The sequence below is a fragment of the Ranitomeya variabilis genome, chromosome 2, assembly GCF_051348905.1.
Source record: "Ranitomeya variabilis isolate aRanVar5 chromosome 2, aRanVar5.hap1, whole genome shotgun sequence".
In the NCBI taxonomy this organism is placed as follows: Eukaryota; Metazoa; Chordata; class Amphibia; order Anura; family Dendrobatidae; genus Ranitomeya; species Ranitomeya variabilis.
In genome coordinates this window covers 894,727,379-894,745,699 of record NC_135233.1, presented here as the reverse complement: position 1 = coordinate 894,745,699, position 18,321 = coordinate 894,727,379, and the positions used below count along the sequence as shown (strand labels likewise).

At 52.3% G+C, this 18,321-nt stretch overlaps 1 protein-coding gene across 1 annotated transcript in view; it reads left to right on the top strand.

The window, feature by feature from the left end:
• The first annotated feature begins 1,393 nt into the window (after positions 1-1,393).
• Positions 1,394-18,321, top strand: part of MFN1 (mitofusin 1) — a 189,640-nt gene continuing 172,712 nt past the window's right edge. The window contains exon 1 of the mRNA XM_077290481.1: positions 1,394-1,416. The gene's annotated coding sequence lies outside the window, so the exon portion shown is untranslated. The remainder of the gene's footprint in view (positions 1,417-18,321) is intronic.

The following is an 18,321-nucleotide window of genomic DNA, read 5'->3' as shown; positions in this document are numbered from 1 at the left end:
TACACAAATAAACACAAACACATATATTTTTATTTTACTCGTTTACATAGCTCCATTAATTCCACAGTGCTATGTATACAATACTATATATAAATAAATTAAATATAATTATATATATATATATATATATATATATATATATATATATATGTTCACCGATTTTCACAGACACTCTCCACCTCCGAGAGAAACTGATGCCACTCTGATCACACTCTGAGCAAAGCCTGCAACTCTATTATATATATGGGTGTATTTTGTGGACTATAAGACGCACCTGACCATAAGATGCACCCCAATTTTTGAGGTGGAAAATAGGGAAACATTTTTTTTTAAATAACATGGTGATGCGTCTTCTAGTCTGGTTTAACGGTAGCTTGCCAGCGTGCGGTGTCACAGGAGGCAAGGTCACTGCTTCAGGAGGCTGGCAGCGTCAGGAGAGACGAGATCTTGGAAGCTTAGATCTCGCCTCCCGAGATCTCAGTCTGTGCATGCACCACCACTGGCAGCCATTTTTCCAAAGCTCACCGCAAGGAAATCGATGGATAAGGAGACTCTGCTCACCAGCTCCGACATCTTATGAGAGCCCAGGGCCTGCAGCATTGTCCCACTCCTGCTGCCTCCACCAGCCACGTGAAGCAACGACCCTGCCTCACCACAGCCACCACCCCGGTAAGCTACCTTCAGATTATAAAACGCACCTTTATTTTCCTCCAAAATTTAGAGGGAAAAAAGTTTGTTTTATAATCCGAAAAATACTGTATGCCTGCAGAAGCAGGGGGTTGCTTTGTGTATGGTCAAGTGTCAAGTTCGCGCCCTTAATGCCGACGTTGCATAGATGTTTAGAAGCCAAGTTGTGCATTAAATTTCCCTGTGTGTGGCTTATTCCCACTGGTAGACTCAACTTCAGTGAACTATCTGTAATAAATCATTCAGTGTGCAATATTCTTGCCAGCACATGTCCTATTTACACAGGATGATGTGCCACCAAGAACGATGATCTTTTTGTGAGGCACAAAAGATCATTTCACCTGATGAACAAGCACTTTGCTGATTCACTAGATGATCGGCACAATGATCAGTCCCTAAGAAACTCTTGTTCGTAATAATCGTACAGTGTAAATGCACCTTTGGCAGCAGAATATTGCTAATTAGATCAGCAAAGTAGTCATGGAATTAGAATAAAAACTTCAGGAGCAGGGTGTATATTTGTATGTTTTCATCAGCATCATGTATATTGTATATTAGTTTGTAAACTAGGAGCAGGGTGTAGATTAGTCTTTAAACTTCTGGTGCGGCCTTTGCCTGTTTTTTGGCTGCGGGCCCTTTAATTCTTCAGAGGTGGGCGCGGTTTTGTGTCCCACATGCTCTTTCCATCACTGCCAAGTGGGGACAATCCTGCAGAGCAGCTCCAGGCAGGTGAGGGACAAGTTGTTATCCGGGTGGGTAGTGGGATCACAGGTCCCGTGTACCACCCATGTGCTGTGTACCACCATGTGCTGTGTACTTCAGGTCCTGTGTACCACCCATGTGCTGTGTACCTCAGGTTCCGTGTACCCCCCACGTGCTGAGTATCTCAGGTCCCGCGTACCCCACATGTGCTGTGTACCTCAGGTCCCGTGTACCCCACATGTGCTGTGTACCTCAGGTCCTGTGTACCACCCATGTGCTGTGTATGTTAGGTCCCGTGTATCCCACAAGTGCTGTGTACTTCAGGTCCCGTGTAACCCACATGTGCGGTGTACCTCAGGTCCCATATAACTCACATGTGCTGTATACCTCAGGTCCCATGTACCTCACATGTGCTGTATACCTCAGGTCCCGTGTACCACACGTGTTGTGTACCTCAGGTGCTGTGTACCCCACATTTGCTGTGTACTCAGGTCCAAGTGTACCCGACATATGCTGTGTACCTTAGGTCCCATGTACCACACATGTGCTGTGTACCGCAGGTCCCGTGTAATTCCCCTGTGATGTGTACCTCAGGTCCCGTGTACCCCCAAATGTGCTGTGTACCTCAGGTCCCGTGTTCCACGCATGTGCTGTGTACCTCAGGTCCCGTGTACCCCACATGTGCTGTGTACCTCAGGTTCCCGTGTACCCCACGTGTGCTGTGTACCTCAGGTCCCTGTACCCCACATGTGCTGTTACTTCAGGTCCCGTGTACCCCACATGTGCTGTGTACCTCAGGTCCCGTGTACCACCCATGTACTTGTGTACCTCAGGTCCCGTGTACTCCCCATGGTCCCCATGTGCTGTGTACCTCAGGTCCCGTGTGCTCCGCATGTGCTGTGTACTTCAGGTCCCGTGTACCACCCTTGTGCTGTATGCCTCACGTCTCGTGTGCCACCTATGTGCTGTGTACCTTAGGTCCCGTGGGCCCTACATGTGCAGTGTACCTCAGGTCCCATATAACTCACATGTGCTGTATACCTCAGGTCCCATTTACCTCACATGTGCTGTATACCTCAGGTCCCGTGTACCACACGTGTTGTGTACCTCAGGTGCCGTGTACCCCACATTTGCTGTGTACTCAGGTCCAAGTGTACCCGACATATGCTGTGTACCTTAGGTCCCGTGTACCCCCAAATGTGCTGTGTACCTCAGGTCCCGTGTTCCACCCATGTGCTGTGTACCTCAGGTCCCGTGTACCCCACATGTGCTGTGTACCTCAGGTTCCCGTGTACCCCACATGTGCTGTGTACCTCAGGTCCCGTGTACCACACATGTGCTGTGTACCTCAGGTCCCGTGTACTCCCCATAGTCCCCATGTGCTGTGTACCTCAGGTCCCGTGTGCTCCGCTTGTGCTGTGTACTTCAGGTCCCGTGTACCACCCTTGTGCTGTATGCCTCACGTCTCGTGTGCCACCTATGTGCTGTGTACCTTAGGTCCCGTGGGCCCTACATGTGCAGTGTACCTCAGGTCCTGTGTACCACCCATGTGCTCTGTACCTCAGGTCCCGTGTACCACACTTGTGCTATCTACCTCAGGTCCTGTGTACCCCACATGTTCTGTTACCTCAGATCCCGTGTACTCCTCAGGTGCTGTGTACCTCAGGTCCTTTGTACTCCCCATGTGCTGTGTACCTCAGGTCCCGTGTACCCCACATGTGCTGTGTACCTCAGGTCCTGTTTACCACCAATGTGCTGTGTACCTCAGGTCCAAGTATACCCCACATGTGCTGTGTATCTCAGGTCCCGTGTACCACACATGTGCAGTGTACCTCAGGTCCTGTGTACCACCCACGTGCTCTGTACCTCAGGTCCCGTGTACCACACTTGTGCTGTGTACCTCAGGTCCCATGTACCCCACATGTGCTATGTACCTCAGGTCCCGTGTACGCCACATGTGCTGTGTACCTCAGGTCCTGTGTACTTCAGGTGCCGTGTACAACATTTGTGCTGTGTACCTCAGGTCCCATGTACCCCACATCTGCTGTGTACCTCAGGTCCTGTGAACCAGCCATGTGCTGTGTACCTCAGGTCCCGTGTACCACACTTGTGCTGTGTACTTCAGGTCCCGTGTAACCCACATGTGCTGTGTATCTCAGGTCCTGTGTACCCCACATGTGCTGTGTACTTCAGGTCCCATGTAACCCACATATGCGGTGTACCTCAGGTCCCATATACCTCACATGTGCTGTATACCTCAGGTCCCATGTACCCCACATGTGCTGTATTCCTGAGGTCCCGTGTACCACACGTGTTGTGTACCTCAGGTACCGTGTACCCCACATTTGCTGTGTACTCAGGTCCAAGTGTACCCGACATATGCTGTGTACCTTAGGTCCCATGTACCACCCATGTGCTGTGTACCGCAGGTCCCATGTAATCCCCCTGTGATGTGTACCTCAGGTCCCGTGTACCCCCAAATGTGCTGTGTACCTCAGGTCCCGTGTTCCACCCATGTGCTGTGTACCTCAGGTCCCGTGTACCACACATGTGCTGTGTACCTCAGGGTCCCGTGTACCACACATGTGCTGTGTACCTCAGGTTCCCGTGTACCCCACATGTGTTGTGTACCTCAGGTTCCTGTGTACCCCACGTGTGCTGTGTACCTCAGGTCCCTGTACCCCACGTGTGCTGTGTACCTCAGGTCCCGTGTACCACACATGTGCTGTGTACCTCAGGTCCCGTGTACCACCCATGTGCTGTGTACCTCAGGTCCCGTGTACCACCCATGTGCTGTGTACCTCAGGTCCCGTGTACCACCCATGTACTTGTGTACCTCAGGTCCCGTGTACTCCCCATGGTCCCCATGTGCTGTGTACCTCAGGTCCCGTGTGCTCCGCATGTACTGTGTCCCTCAGGTCCCGTGTACCACCCTTGTGCTGTATGCCTCACGTCTCGTGTACCACCCATGTGCTCTACCTCAGGTCCCGTGTACCACACTTGTGCTGAGTACCTGAGGTCCCGTGTACCCCACGTGTGCTATCTACCTCAGGTCCTATGTACCCCACATGTTCTGTTACCTCAGATCCCGTGTACTCCACATGTGCGGTGTACCTCAGGTCTCGTGTACTCCCCAGGTGCTGTGTACCTCAGGTCCTTTGTACTCCCCATGTGCTGTGTACCTCAGGTCCCGTGTACCCCACATGTGCTGTGTAGCTCAGGTCCCGTGTTCCCCACATGTGCTGTGTACCTCAGGTCCTGTTTACCACCCATGTGCTGTGTACCTCAGGTCCAAGTGTACCCCACATGTGCTGTGTACCTCAGGTCCCGAGTACCCCACATGTGCTGTGTACCTCAGGTCCCGTGAACCACCCTTGTGCTGTGTACCTCAGATCCCGTGTACCACCCATGTGCTGTGTACCTCAGGTCCAAGTGTACCCCACATGTGCTCTGTACCTCAGGTCCCGTGTCCACCACATGTGCTGTGTACCTGAGGTCCCGTGTATCCCACATTTGCTATGTACCTCATGTCCCGTATACCACCCATGTGCTGTGTACCTCAGGTCCCGTCGTGTACCACACATGTGCAGTGCACCTCAGGTCCTGTGTACCACCCACGTGCTCTGTACCTCAGGTCCCATGTACCACACTTGTGCTGTGTACCTCAGGTCCCATGTACCCCACATGTTCTGTTATCTCAGATCCCGTGTACTCCACATGTGTGGTGTACCTCAGGTCTCGTGTACTCCCCAGATGCTGTGTACCTCAGGTCCTTTGTACTCCCCGTGTAACGCAGGTCCTGTCTTCAACACTTGTGCTGCGTACTTCAGGTCCCGTGTACCCCACATGTGCTGTTTATTTCTGTTCCCGTGTACACCACATGTGCTGTGAACCTCAGATCCCCTGTACCACCCATGTGCTGTCTACCTCAGGTCCCGTGTACCACCCATATGCTGTGTACATCATATGCTGTGTACATCAGGTCCCGTGTACCACACTTGTGCTGTGTACCTCAGGTCCCTTGTACCCCATATGTGCAGTGTACCTCAGGTCCCTTGTACCCCACATGTGCAGTGTACTTCAGGTCCCGTGTACCCCATATGTGCTGTGTACCTCAGTTCCCGTTTACCCCACATGTGCTGTGTACCTCAGGTCCCGTGTACCATCGTTGTGCTGTATGCCTCACGTCTCGTGTGCCACCTATGTGCAGTGTACCTCAGGTCCTGTGTACCAACCATGTGCTGTTTACCTCAGGTCCCATGTACCACACTTCTGCTGTGTACCTCAGGTCCCGTGTACCCCACGTGTGCTGTGTACCTCAGGTCCTGTGTACCCTACATGTTCTGTTACCTCAGATCCCGTGTACCCCACATGTGCGGTGTACCTCAGGTCTCGTGTACTCCCCAGGTGCTGTGTACCTCAGATCCTGTGTACTACCCATGTGCTGTGTACCTCAGGTCCCGTGTACCCCACATGGGCTGTGTACCTCAGGTCCCGTGTACCCCACATGTGCTGTGTACCTCAGGTCCTGTGTACTTCAGGTCCCGTGTACCTCAGGTCCTGTGTACTTCAGGTCCCGTGTACCACACTTGTGCTGTGTACCTCAGGTCTCGTGTAATCCACATGTGCTGTGTACCTCAGGTCCCGTGTACCATACATGTGGTGTGTACCTCAGGTCTCGTTTACCCCACATGTACTGTGTACCTCAGGTCCCGTGTACCACCCATGTGCTGTGTACCTCAGTTCCCGTGTACCCCACATGTGCTGTGTACATCAGGTCTCGTGTAATCCACATGTGCTGTGTACCTCATGTCCCGTGTACCACACATGTGGTGTGTACCTGAGATCCCGTTTACCCCACGTGCTGTGTACCTCATGTCCCGTGTACCACCCATGTGCTGTGTACCTCAGTTCCCGTGTACCCCACATGTGCTGTGTACCTCAGGTCCTGTGTACCTCAGGTCTCGTGTACCACACTTGTGCTGTGTACCTCAGGTCCCGTGTACGACACTTGTGCTGTGTACCTCAGGTCCCTTGTACCCCAAATGTGCTGTGTACCTCAGGTCCTGTGTATCATCCATGTGCTGTGTACCTCATGTCCCATGTACCCCACATGTGCTGTGTACCTCAGGTCCTGTGTACTCCACATGTGTTGTGTACCTCAGGTCCCGTGTACCCCACATGTGCTGTGTACGTCAGGTCCTGTATACCCCACATGTGCTGTGTACCTCAGGTCCTGTTTACCCCACATGTGCTGTGTACCTCAGGTCCTGTTTACCCCACATGTGCTGTGTACCTCAGGTCCTGTGTACTTCAGGTCCCGTGTACCACATTTGTGCTGTGTACCTCAGTTCCCGTGTACCCCACATGTGCTGTGTACCTCAGGTCCTGTGTACCACCCATGTGCTGTGTACCTCAGGTCCCGTGTACCACACTTGTGCTGTGTACTTCAGGTCCCGTGTACTTCAGGTCTCTTGTACCACCCATGTGCTGTGTACCTCAGGTCCCATGTACCCCAAATGTGCTGTGTACCTCAGGTCCTGTGTATCATCCATGTGATGTGTACCTCAGGTCCCATGTACCCCACATGTGCTGTGTACCTCAGGTCCCGTGTACTCCACATGTGCTGTGTACCTCAGGTCCCGTGTACCCCACATGTGCTGTGTACATCAGGTCCTGTATACCCCACATGTGCTGTGTACCTCAGGTCCCATGTACCCCACATGTGCTGTGTACCTTAGGTCCAGTGTACTTCAGGTCCCTTGTACCACATTTGTGCTGTGTACCTCAGGTCCCGTGTACCCCACATGTGCTGTGTACCTTAGGTTCCGTGTACCACACTTGTACTGTGTACCTCCGGTTTCGTGTACCACCCATGTGCTGTGTACCTCAGGTCCTTTGTACTATTCATGTGCTGTGTACCTCAGGTCCCGTGTACCATACTTGTGCTGTGTACCTCAGGTCCCGTGTACCCCACATGTGCTGTGTACCTCAGGTCCCGTGTACCCCACATGTGCTGTGTATCTCAGGTCCCGTGTACCACACTTGTGCTGTGTACCTCAGGTCCCGTGTACCCCAAATGTGCTGTGTACCTTAGGTCCTGTGTACCATCCATGTGTTGTGTACCTCAGGTCCCGTGTACACTTGTGCTGTGTACCTCAGGTCCCGTGTACCCCACATGTGCTGTGTACCTCAGGTCCTGTGTACTTCAGGTCCCGTGTACCACATTTGTGCTGTGTACCTCAGGTCCCGTGTACCCAACATGTGCTGTGTACCTTAGGTCCCTTGTCACACTTGTGCTGTGTACTTTAGGTTCCGTGTACCACCCATGTGCTGTGTACCTTAGGTCCCGTGTACCACCCACGTGCTGTACCTCCGGTCTCATGTACCCTACATGTGCTGTGTACGTTAGGTCTTGTGTACCACCATGTGCTGTGTACCTCAGGTCCCGTGTACCCCCCACGTGCTATGTGTCTCAGGTCCCGCGTACCACACATGTGCTGTGTACCTCAGATCCCTCGTACCCCACATATGCTGTGTATCTCAGGTCCTGTTTTACCTCAGGTTCCGTGTACCACACTTGTGTTGTTTACCTCAGGTTCCATGTACCCCAAATGTGCTGTGCACCTCAGAGGTCCTGTGTACCATCCATGTGCTGTGCACCTTAGGTCCTGTGTACCAACCATGTGCTGTTTACCTCAGGTCCCATGTACCACACTTTTGCTGTGTACCTCAGGTTCTGTGTACCACCCATGTGCTGTGTACCTCAGGTCCCGTGTACCACACTTCTGTGTACCCCAGGTCCCGTGTACCCCACATTTGCTGTGTTCCTCAGATCCTGTGCACCTCAGGTCCCGTGCACCACACTTGTGTTGTTTACCTCAGGTCCCGTGTACCTTAGGTCCAGTGTACCCCACATGTGCAATGTACGTCAGGTCCCGTGTACCATCCATGTGCTGTACACCTCAGGTCCCGTGTACCACACTTGTGCTGTGTACCTCAGGTCCCGTGTACCTTAGGTCCCGTGTACCCCACATGTGCTGTGTACCTTAGGTCCCGTGTACCACACTTGTACTGTGTACCTCCGGTTTTGTGTACCACCCATGTGCTGTGTACCTCAAGTCCCGTGTACCACCCATGTGCTGTGTACCTCAGGTGCTGTGTACTATTCATGTGCTGTGTACCTCAGGTCCCGTGTACCATACTTGTGCTGTGTACCTCAGGTCCCGTGTACCCCACATGTACTGTGTACCTCAGGTCCCGTGTACCACCCATGTGCTGTGTACCTCAGTTCCCGTGTACCCCACATGTGCTGTGTACCTCAGGTCTCGTGTAATCCACATGTGCTGTGTACCTCAGGTCCCGTGTACCACACATGTGGTGTGTACCTGAGATCCCGTTTACCCCACATGTGCTGTGTACCTCATGTCCCGTGTACCACCCATGTGCTGTGTACCTCAGTTCCCGTGTACCCCACATGTGCTGTGTACCTCAGGTCCTGTGTACCTCAGGTCCCGTGTACCACACTTGTGCTGTGTACCTCAGGTCCCGTGTACGACACTTGTGCTGTGTACCTCAGGTCCCTTGTACCCCACATGTGCTGTGTACTTCAGGTCCCGTCTACTCCACATGTGTTGTGTACCTCAGGTCCCGTGTACCCCACATGTGCTGTGTACGTCAGGTCCTGTATACCCCACATGTGCTGTGTACCTCAGGTCCCGTTTACCCCACATGTGCTGTGTACCTCAGGTCCTGTGTACTTCAGGTCCCGTGTACCACATTTGTGCTGTGTACCTCAGTTCCCGTATACCCCACATGTGCTGTGTACTTCAGGTCCCGTCTACTCCACATGTGTTGTGTACCTCAGGTCCCGTGTACCCCACGTGCTGTGTACGTCAGGTCCTGTATACCCCACATGTGCTGTGTACCTCAGGTCCCGTTTACCCCACATGTGCTGTGTACCTCAGGTCCTGTGTACTTCAGGTCCCGTGTACCTCATTTGTGCTGTGTACCTCAGTTCCCGTGTACCCCACATGTGCTGTGTACCTCAGGTCCTGTGTACCACCCATGTGCTGTGTACCTCAGGTTCCGTGTACCACACTTGTGCTGTGTACTTCAGGTCCCGTGTACTTCAGGTCCCTTGTACCACACTTGTGCTGTGTACTTCAGGTCCCGTGTACTTCAGGTCTCTTGTACCACCCATGTGCTGTGTACCTCAGGTCCCATGTACCCCAAATGTGCTGTGTACCTCAGGTCCTGTGTACCACCCATGTGCTGTGTACCTCAGGTTCCGTGTACCACACTTGTGCTGTGTACTTCAGGTCCCGTGTACTTCAGGTCCCTTGTACCACACTTGTGCTGTGTACTTCAGGTCCCGTGTACTTCAGGTCTCTTGTACCACCCATGTGCTGTGTACCTCAGGTCCCGTGTACCCCACATGTGCTGTGTACATCAGGTCCTGTATACCCCACATGTGCTGTGTACCTCAGGTCCCATGTACCCCACATGTGCTGTGTACCTCAGGTCCAGTGTACTTCAGGTCCCTTGTACCACATTTGTGCTGTGTACCTCAGGTCCCGTGTACCCCACATGTGCTGTGTACCTTAGGTTCCGTGTACCACACTTGTACTGTGTACCTCCGGTTTCGTGTACCACCCATGTGCTGTGTACCTCAGGTCCTTTGTACTATTCATGTGCTGTGTACCTCAGGTCCCGTGTACCATACTTGTGCTGTGTACCTCAGGTCCCGTGTACCCCACATGTGCTGTGTACCTCAGGTCCCGTGTACCCCACGTGTGCTGTGTATCTCAGGTCCCGTGTACCACACTTGTGCTGTGTACCTCAGGTCCCGTGTACCCCAAATGTGCTGTGTACCTTAGGTCCTGTGTACCATCCATGTGTTGTGTACCTCAGGTCCCGTGTACACTTGTGCTGTGTACCTCAGGTCCCGTGTACCCCACATGTGCTGTGTACCTCAGGTCCTGTGTACTTCAGGTTCCGTGTACCACATTTGTGCTGTGTACCTCAGGTCCCGTGTACCCAACATGTGCTGTGTACCTTAGGTCCCTTGTCACACTTGTGCTGTGTACTTTAGGTTCCGTGTACCACCCATGTGCTGTGTACCTTAGGTCCCGTGTACCACCCACGTGCTGTACCTCCGGTCTCGTGTACCCTACATGTGCTGTGTACGTTAGGTCTTGTGTACCACCATGTGCTGTGTACCTCAGGTCCCATGTACCCCACATGTGCTGTGTACCTCAGGTCCAGTGTACTTCAGGTCCCTTGTACCACATTTGTGCTGTGTACCTCAGGTCCCGTGTACCCCACATGTGCTGTGTACCTTAGGTTCCGTGTACCACACTTGTACTGTGTACCTCCGGTTTCGTGTACCACCCATGTGCTGTGTACCTCAGGTCCTTTGTACTATTCATGTGCTGTGTACCTCAGGTCCCGTGTACCATACTTGTGCTGTGTACCTCAGGTCCCGTGTACCCCACATGTGCTGTGTACCTCAGGTCCCGTGTACCCCACGTGTGCTGTGTATCTCAGGTCCCGTGTACCACACTTGTGCTGTGTACCTCAGGTCCCGTGTACCCCAAATGTGCTGTGTACCTTAGGTCCTGTGTACCATCCATGTGTTGTGTACCTCAGGTCCCGTGTACACTTGTGCTGTGTACCTCAGGTCCCGTGTACCCCACATGTGCTGTGTACCTCAGGTCCTGTGTACTTCAGGTCCCGTGTACCACATTTGTGCTGTGTACCTCAGGTCCCGTGTACCCAACATGTGCTGTGTACCTTAGGTCCCTTGTCACACTTGTGCTGTGCACTTTAGGTTCCGTGTACCACCCATGTGCTGTGTACCTTAGGTCCCGTGTACCACCCACGTGCTGTACCTCCGGTCTCGTGTACCCTACATGTGCTGTGTACGTTAGGTCTTGTGTACCACCATGTGCTGTGTACCTCAGGTCCCATGTACCCCACATGTTCTGTTATCTCAGATCCCGTGTACTCCACATGTGTGGTGTACCTCAGGTCTCGTGTACTCCCCAGATGCTGTGTACCTCTGGTCCTCTGTACTCCCCGTGTACCGCAGGTCCTGTCTTCAACACTTGTGCTGTGTACTTCAGGTCCCGTGTACCCCACATGTGCTGTTTATTTCTGTTCCCGTGTACACCACATGTGCTGTGAACCTCAGATCCCCTGTACCACCCATGTGCTGTCTACCTCAGGTCCCGTGTACCACCCATATACTGTGCACATCATATGCTGTGTACATCAGGTCCCGTGTACCACACTTGTGCTGTGTACCTCAGGTCCCTTGTACCCCATATGTGCAGTGTACCTCAGGTCCCTTGTACCCCACATGTGCAGTGTACCTCAGGTCCCGTGTACCCCATATGTGCTGTGTACCTCAGTTCCCGTTTACCCCACATGTGCTGTGTACCTCAGGTCCTGTGTACTTCAGGTCCCGTGTACCACATTTGTGCTGTGTACCTCAGTTCCCGTGTACCCCACATGTGCTGTGTACCTCAGGTCCTGTGTACCACCCATGCGCTGTGTACCTCAGGTCCCGTGTACCACACTTGTGCTGTGTACTTCAGGTCCCGTGTACTTCAGGTCCCTTGTACCACACTTGTGCTGTGTACTTCAGGTCTCTTGTACCACCCATGTGCTGTGTACCTCAGGTCCCATGTACCCCAAATGTGCTGTGTACCTCAGGTCCTGTGTATCATCCATGTTCTGTGTACCTCAGGTCCCATGTACCCCACATGTGCTGTGTACCTCAGGTCCCGTGTACTCCACATGTGCTGTGTACCTCAGGTCCCGTGTACCCCACATGTGCTGTGTACCTCAGGTCCAGTGTACTTCAGGTCCCTTGTACCACATTTGTGCTGTGTACCTCAGGTCCCGTGTACCCCACATGTGCTGTGTACCTTAGGTTCCGTGTACCATGTCATGATCTGTACTTTTGCCCTGTCCTGTATTTGAATCATATGTATTTTCTTGTGCTTTGAGTTAATTTGTAACAAAATGTCTCCTTCCCCCAATACTTGCAGCCCTAAGCTATAATGTAATTAAGCTTTGTCAACATCACTAGGAAGGAATAGCCATTGTTCCTCACAGCAGGTGGCTAGTCAAATGTACATATTACTTAAGGTACCTTCACACGAAACGACATTATAACGATATCGCTAGCAATCCGTGACGTTGCAGCGTCCTCGTTTCGTTTGACACGCAGCAGCGATCAGGATCCTGCTGTGATGTCGCTGGTCGCTGAATAAAGTCCAGAACTTTATTTGGTCGTCCGATCGCTGTGTATCGTTGTGTTTGAAAGCAAAAGCAACGATACCAGCGATATTTTACACTGGTAACCAGGGTAAACATCGGGTTACTAAGCGCAGGGCCGCGCTTAGTTACCCGATGTTTACCCTGGTTACTAGCGTAAAATGTAAAAAAAACAAACAGCACATACTCACATTGCGTCCCCTGCAGTCTGCTTCCTCCTCTGACTCAGCGCCGCAAAGTGAAAGTGAAAGCAGCACAGCGGTGACGTCACCGCTCTGCTCTCACTGTACGGCGCTCAGTCAGTCAGGAAGTGGACGCAGGGGGACGTGAATGTAAAGGCCCCGTCTCACATAGCGAGATCGCTAGCGAGATCGCTGCTGAGTCACAAGTTTTGTGACGCAACAGCGACCTCCATAGCGATCTCGCTATGTGTGACACGTACCAGCGATCAGGCCCCTGCTGCGAGATCGCTGGTCGTGTCGGAATGGCCTGGACCTTTTTTTGGTCGTTGAGGCCCCGCTGACATCGCTGAATCGGTGTGTGTGACACCGATCCAGCGATGTCTTCACTGGTAACCAGGGTAAACATCGGGTTACTAAGCGCAGGGCCGCGCTTAGTAACCCGATGTTTACCCTGGTTACCAGCGTAAATGTAAAAAAAAAAAAACAGTACATACTCGCCTTCTGATGTCCGTCAGGTCCCTTGCCGTCTGCTTCCTGCTCTCACTGACTCCCGGCCGTACAGTGAGAAGTGAGAGCACAGCAGTGACGTCACCGCTGCGCTCTGCTCTCAGTGTACGGCCGGATCTCAGTCAGAGCAGGAAGCAGACGGCAAGGGACCTGGACACCGAAAGGCGAGTATGTAGTGTTTGTTTTTTTTGGTAACCAGGGTAAACATCGGGTTACTAAGCGCGGCCCTGCGCTTAGTAACCCGATGTTTACCCTGGTTACCCGGGTGCTGCAGGGGGACTTCGGCATCGTTGAAGACAGTTTCAACGATGCCGAAGTCGTTCCCCTGATCGTTGGTCGCTGGGGAGCGGTCTGTGTGACAGCTCCCCAGCGACCACACAGCGACTTACCAACGATCACGGCCAGGTCGTATCGCTGGTCGTGATCGTTGGTAAATCGCTATGTGAGACGGGGCCTTTAGTATGTGCTGTTTGTTTTTTTTAGATTTTACGCTGGTAACCAGGGTAAACATCGGGTTACTAAGCGCGGCCCTGCGCTTAGTTACCCGATGTTTACCCTGGTTACCAGGGGACCTCGGCATAGTTGATCGCTGGAGAGCGGTCTGTGTGACAGCTCTCCAGCGACCAAACAGCGACGCTGCAGCGATCGACATCGTTGTCGCTATCGCTGCAGCGTCGCTTCGTGTGAAGGTACCTTTAGACTATGTGGAGCTGACCAAAATAGAATCTTCTGGTGAACTCAACCATTGAACAGAAGATGTGACCCCTACCCCTTCATGGGCGGATCCCAGGAGCTCAGACAATCCATTCTTATGTTGAGATCAGATGTGAGTTGATGCTGGAAGGAGAAGGAGTGGGGATTCTTAGCTGAGGCAAGACCCTACGTTCATCTGTGACTGCGGAAGCGAGACTTGAGCTGAGGCCATATCTCGTCGTTCGTGAGATTGTTTGGGATCTCTTGGACTCGTGTGGACTATAATTTTGTTAGCTGGCACAAGGATTATCGGGAGGTGCCCCCGAACCTGTTCCGTTGGACTAATTGTGGACTCTGTAGATCTACCTGCCTGTGTTGTTCCAGCGTTCTTGATAATAAATCTGTGGAATCATCCCTTGGCCTGTTGTCCCTTCTTGCTCTGCCGTACACCCCGTCACAAACTGGTGGCAGCAGCGGGATCAGAGCAGAAGGAATGTAGGACAATGGCCCAACATCTGGAACCAGCACCGCAGAGTACAAGTGGACTGGAACTGAACTGGACTGTGGTGAACTTACAAACAAAGGCCCGTGAACTGGGAGTCAGCTACAAGGGCCTCTCCAAGGAGCAGCTAATTGAGGCTTTGGAAGGAGTTCGCCTGCAAGATGACGCTGAGGAGGGATCCTCACAACAAATGGAGGAAAGACTGCAGCCGGAGGTAAATACCCAAAAAAGTCAGTGGGTTGTATGGTACGAGGAGGAGTTGGCATTGCTGGGAGAGGAGCTCACCATCGCCGATAAGAAGGAGGCCATTCACAGAGCTCAGGAGAGAGAGAGGGAGGCCATTCACAGAGCCGAGGACAGAGCTCAGGAGATGGCATTGCTGGAGAGGCAGATCGCTTTGGAAGCAGCTAGCAGCTCCAAACAGAATGTAACCCCCGCACCCACCATGAGGGAACTCCCCAGAGTGTCCCGCAAAGACTTCAAGCCATTTAATGAGGCTTCAGGAGACATCGAGGGCTTCTTCCAGGACTTTGAGCATCAGTGTCGATTAATGGAAGTCCCGGACAGAGAGCGAGTCCGACATCTGGTGGGGCTCTTAGAGGGTAGAGCTGCCGCAGCCTATAGAGCTATGGGCCCTCGAGAGAACTGTGAGTATGCGGAGATTAAACTAACTATTCTAGAACATTATGCTGTGACACCAGACACTTACAGGACTCAGTTCCGTACTTTAGCCTGCGATGAGGAAGTGTCTTTCAAGATGTATGCCCACAGACTCAAACAAATATGTAATCGCTGGCTGGAAGCAGAGGAGGCCTTAACCTGGGAGACCTTTCTCCAGGTTATCCTAAAAGAGCAGTTTTACTTCAAGTGCCCTGCTGAGATCCGGGAATGGGTGCGTGAGAGGAGACCAGCCACTGTGGAGGAAGCTGCAGCTCTAGCTGATGAGGTTCTCACCATCAAGCCTCAGTGGAAAAAACTACTACTCAGTGAGAAAAAAACTACCAGCCCCCCAACGCTGGCAGCCCCTGGTCCTTCGGCCTCCAATATTTACCATCCCACTAGACCCCCCACTCATGGTGACCTTCGTGTGACTGTGCCTTGCACTACTCCTGCTCCACCTTTGGGAATACGACATGGAGGAAGAATCCCAGAGCGCAGATGTTATGGATGTGGGCAGCCTGGGCATCTGCAATTCCAATGTCCAGGTGTTCGGAGGCAGAACCGCTACAGACTGCCTTTGCCCGTTCATTATCTACAGACCCCCTCACCAGGAGAAGAGCTGGATATAGTCCCTGATGACTTGCCAAGTGACTCGGATACCCTGGATCCCCTACCAGGAGTCTATGGGGTGCGAGCCCCAGCCACCTGTTCTTCTGAGCTTCAGCACAAGCATCTACAGGAGGTCGTGCTGGATGGCCAAAAAGTTGTTGGCTTCCGTGACACTGGGGCTTTCCTCACCATAGCCGATCCCCGAGTAATTCAACCAGAAGCAAATCAAAAGGGACCAGGAATTGCTATTGAATTGGCTGGAGGCACCCAGAGATATATTCCAAGAGCGAGTGTGACCCTGGATTATGGCTTTGGGGCCAAACAATGTATGGTCGGTGTGATGAGCGGCCTCCCTGCAGATGTTCTTCTGGGAAATGATGTGGGAAATCTTCAATGCCACTTTGTCGGTGCGGTAACCAGAAGTCAAGCCAAGAGGGCAGCGGATGTGGACCTGTACAACCCATCCATGGAAATGAGGCCACCAGAAATGCCGTCACAGCCGGTGAGTGATTCTTCTTGTGGGGATAGTATGAATGTTACTTGGGATAAAGTTCAGTTTAGACAAGAGGTAGAGACTGACCCCACCCTTGCTAGTTTTAGAGCTCGAGCTGAGATAGGGCAGCTAGGGGAGAACAGGGAAAGAATTATCAGAGAAAATGGACTTCTATATCGGGTTACCAATGCCGACTCCCTAGATAAGCCCTGGACTTATAGCAAACAGCTGATCATTCCTCAGAAGTACAGAATTCCCCTATTACACCTTGCTCATGACATTCCTACGGCTGGCCATCAAGGCAAAACTCGCACGGAGAGACGATTGACTCAAACTTTCTATTGGCCGGGGATTTCCCAAGCCGTAGCGCATTTCTGCCGAACTTGTGACATATGTCAGCGTAGAGGGCGACCCGGAGATCACCCAAAGGCACCCCTGCAACCTCTCCCTATAATAGAAGAACCCTTTCAAAGAGTAGCTGTCGATATCATTGGACCTCTTGCTAAGCCAAGTAAATCTGGGAAGCAGTACATTCTCACTGTCGTGGACTATGCCACCCGATATCCAGAAGCTGTGGCCTTGTCAAGTATTTCTGCAGCCAAGGTGGCCGAGGCCTTGGTTACCATCTTTACCCGAGTAGGATTCCCCAGTGAGATCTTGTCAGACCAAGGCTCCCAGTTCATGTCAGAGCTGGTCCAGTGCCTGTGGCGCACTTGTGGAGTACGAGCGATCCGAACGACCCCGTATCATCCCCAAACAAATGGACTTTGTGAACGATTCAATGGCACTCAGCATATTCTTCAAAGGGCCTTCACGGACAGAGATTCAGACTGGGAGAAGTACCTACCCCATCTCTTGTTTGCCTATCGGGAAGTTCCCCAGGAGTCCACTGGGTTTTCCCCCTTTGAACTACTCTATGGAAGAAAGGCCCGAGGATCCTTAACCCTGCTCAAGGAATACTGGGAGGGGCAAGTTGAGGATACAGGAGCCCCTGTTGTCCCTTATGTCCTAAAGCTGCGAGAAACCCTGGCTCAACTTGCTAGTTTTGCCCAGTGTCATGTGCGGATGGCTCAAACCAGACAGAAGACATGGTATGACCGTAAAGCACGCTATCGGGAGTTTGTAGAAGGACAACAGGTCTTAATGATTGTTCCCCATCGGCAGAATAAACTGCAGACCACATGGGAGGGTCCCTTCCGGGTTCTCAGAAAACTAAATGACACCAATTATCTTCTTGCTTTAGATGATCAGGGGCTAAGACAAAAGACTGTCCATGTAAATATGATTAAGGAGTACCATGACCGGAACATTCCAATGATAGCAAGCTGCCAGCTGGCTTCAGAAGATGGTCAAGAGGATGAGGACTCCCTACCTGATCTCGTGGAAGCAGCGAGAGCCCCATCCACTGTGGAACAGGTTCCACTGGGAGATCACCTGGATTCCTTACAGAAAAAACAGATGCTGGGAGTGCTTCAACAGAGATGGGCTGCTTTCTCATCCCAACCAGGTCGAACCACCATCACCCAACATCATGTGGACACTCAGGGTATCCGTCCCATACAACAGGCTCCTTACCGGGTACCTGAATCAGTTCGACACACCATGCAGCACGAACTGGAGGAGATGTTACAGCTTGGGGTAATCCAGGCCTCCCATAGCCCTTGGGCCTCTCCTGTGGTGTTAGTACCCAAGAAGGATGGGAGTACCCGGTTTTGTGTGGACTATCGACGACTAAACGACCATACCGTCAGTGATCCGTACCCAATGCCCCGTATTGACGAACTTCTAGACCGCCTGGCTGGGTCCCGATATGTCACTACCTTGGATCTCAGTAAGGGCTACTGGCAAATTCCTCTGACGGAGGAAGGGAGAGAACGGTCCGCTTTTATAACCCCCTTTGGTCTGTATGAATTTCTAAACATGCCCTTTGGAATGAAGACTGCCCCTGCAACCTTCCAGAGAATGGTGGACCAGATCCTCCGGGGATGTGGGGACTTTGC